The 2,905-nt window shown below is 46.1% G+C and overlaps 1 pseudogene; it reads right to left on the reverse strand.

Annotated features, from left to right (window-relative positions):
• Positions 1 to 2,485: 2,485 nt before the first annotated feature.
• Positions 2,486 to 2,582, reverse strand: LOC112424126 (U6 spliceosomal RNA; annotated as a pseudogene).
• Between the last annotated feature and the right edge of the window lie 323 nt (positions 2,583 to 2,905).

A 2,905-nucleotide genomic window follows, 5' to 3' on the forward strand; every position in this document is an offset into this window, starting at 1 on the left:
TCCAGTAAGCACACTGCATATGCTCCCTTCCCAAGCTAGCAGGCCGCTGCTCATGCGGACAGCCCACCCGAAGGCCCCAAGGGAAGAATCAGGGGAGAAATAATGCAAGACCCCAGAAGTATGACAACATATAAAACCCACGCATGTGATCTCTCAAGTGTACTTTACTTCCTTTGTGTTTTTTTCAAGACAGAGTCCCAAATATTGGCTCACTGTAACCTCCGCCTCCCGGCTTCAAGCGATTCTTATGCCTCAGCTTCCCAAGTAGCTGTGATTACAGGCGCACATTACCATGACCAGCTAATTTTGTGTTTTTAGTAGAGATGGGGTTTCACCATGCTGGCCAGGCTGGTCTCGAACTCCTGACCTCGGGTGATCTGCCCGCCTCTGCCTCCCAAAGTGTTGGGATTACAGGTGTGAGCCCCCACACCCGGCCCCAAATGTATTTTACTTAGTTTCACTCCTGCTCTAAAGCTTTGTAATAAACTTCCACTCCTGCTCTAAAACTTGCCTCGGTCTCTCCTTCTGCCTTATGCCCCTTGGTCAAATTATTTCCTCTGAGGAGGCAAGGATCAGCATTGCTGCAGACCCATGCAGATTCGCCACTGGTAATATACTCTGGTGCCACATGACTTGTGACTCAGCTATGTTCTGCTGCTAACAAATTGATTTTTTGGTTTCTGACAAGATGTGCTTTCAGGCCTAGCATGTGATCAGTTTTTTCAGATGTTCCATGGATTCTTGAAAGGATAATTGTTGGCTCCCTCTCGGGGTTATGGTGAGAATAAATATTAGATAATACATATATAGCACTTAAAAAGTTGCTCACCACTTAGTAAAATCTCAAGAAATGGTGGATCTCATTGTTGATGCTGTTATTATTATTGATGAATAACAGTCTCAGTCATTGGTCTGTGTGTCCCTAGGTGCCCTGGGAATTGGGTAATTGAGCCCTCTCCCACAAGTCAGTGCTTGACAAACTGTGCAGTGCCTACACTAACCATAGGGCCAATTAATCTTTAATACACACAGAAAACATGACTCAGCTTACTAGAGTAGAAGAAGTTCAGAGTTTGAGTAAGACTGCCCTGTGTTGGGTCCCTGGCTTGCCCCTTGCCAGCTGCGTGACATTTCTGCTCCCCCAAACTCCGTTTTCCTTATGTGTAAGAACAAGTATGATTTTGGACTTGCAGAGTTGTTGGCAGGATTAATGTGAAAGTCTTCAGCATAGGGCTAGACACAAAGTAGACCTTTTTTTTTTTTTTTTTTGAGATGGAGTCTTGCTCTGTTGTCCAGGCTGGAGTGCAGTGGTGCCATTCCAGCTCACTGTGAGCTCTGCCTCCCATGTTCAAGTGATTCTCCTGCCTCGACCTCCCAAGTATCCAGAATTATAGACACCTGCCACCACGCCCAGCTAATTTTTGTATTTTTAGTAGAGACAGGGTTTCACCATGTTGGACAGGCTGGTCTCGAACTCCTGACCTCAAGTGATCCACTCACCTCGGACTCCCAAAGTGCTAGGATTACAGGCATGAGCCACTGCGCCCAGCCAACATGAAGTAGACCTTTCGCAAGTATTAGTTTACCTCTTTTTCCTTCTACTGAACCTGCAGGAACAGAGAGGAAGTGAAATTAGAGTTGTAATGGTACAACCATTTCCATTCTTTTTTCCTGGTCTTCTCTCCCAAGGAAGCCTCTTTCCCAGCTCTGTAAGACTGTACATCTCTGATGCCCCTCCCCGGAGAGCAGTGTAAAACCAGCTGTGACTAGGGAGAAGGGAGAGAGAAGAGGATGTTGGAACGTGCAAATCAGTTCCCAGCTTCCTGCTGAGTTAGTGGGACACCTGCTTGGAGAGAATTTCCATTTTATTTCCTATCTGGAGCAGCCCAGTTAATTTTTCAGGCCGTGAGTTGCCACACATCACAGATGACGGCTCCTCAAACCCTCAGAGCAGCATCATCCTCCTTGGTGGCCACACAAAGTCAGGATTTGCCTCTGCCTTTCCTTGCTTTCCCACATTAGAGCAACATCTCAGGGGCACCCCTGCCTTGTCCTGGATCTGTTGCTGAGCCTCCTTTTAACACAAACTGTGGCTTCTACTACCTTCTCTCCTTTAAGCCTGAGTCCCAATGTACAAAGAGGATTAGCTGATTTTCTTACCTTTGAGTCTAGGTGGAGGCATGAAGCACAGAAGTGTGGGGAACAGAACAAGGGAAACTCCACACAGTATGTTTCTAAACTGCTCTCGGACAAATGGAGTAATTTTCCCTCCATTCTCACCACTACCTCCAGTTCCTTTGCCTCTGGTCATTTTGTCCCTCCTCCTACTCTAATTTCCACAAGTTAGATCAGACAAGGTTCGTTTTCCCTGTTTCTGCCTCTTGGCTTCAGGCTACTAGAGAAAACTAAAAACTATGTTCACTAGCTCCAATGTCTGATTTTCAGTTGTGATCAGGCCTTCAATGCTACTTAGTAATCCTTTCATAAAAATATGGAATGCTTCACAAATTTGCTGTCATCCTTGCTCAGGGACCACGCTAATCTTCTCTGTATCTTTCTAATTTTAGTATATGTGCTGGCAGAGGGAGTTTTTTTTTTTTTGGAGACGAGGTCTCGCTGTGTTGCCAGACCGGAATGCAGTGGTGAGATCTCGGCTCACTGCAACCTTTGCCTCCCAGGCTCAAATGATTCTCCTGCCTCAGCTTCCTGAGTAGCTGGGACTACAGGTGCACACCACCACACCCAGCTAATTTTTGTATTTTTAGTAGAGATGGGGTTTCACCATGTTAGCCAGGATGGTCTCGATCTCCTGACCTCATGATCTGCCTGCCTTGGCCTCCCAAAGTGTTGGGATTACAGATAAAAGCCACTGTGCCTGGCCTTTTTTTTTTTTTTTTTTTTTTTT

The sequence above is a fragment of the Macaca nemestrina genome, chromosome 6, assembly GCF_043159975.1.
Source record: "Macaca nemestrina isolate mMacNem1 chromosome 6, mMacNem.hap1, whole genome shotgun sequence".
Taxonomy (NCBI): Eukaryota; Metazoa; Chordata; class Mammalia; order Primates; family Cercopithecidae; genus Macaca; species Macaca nemestrina.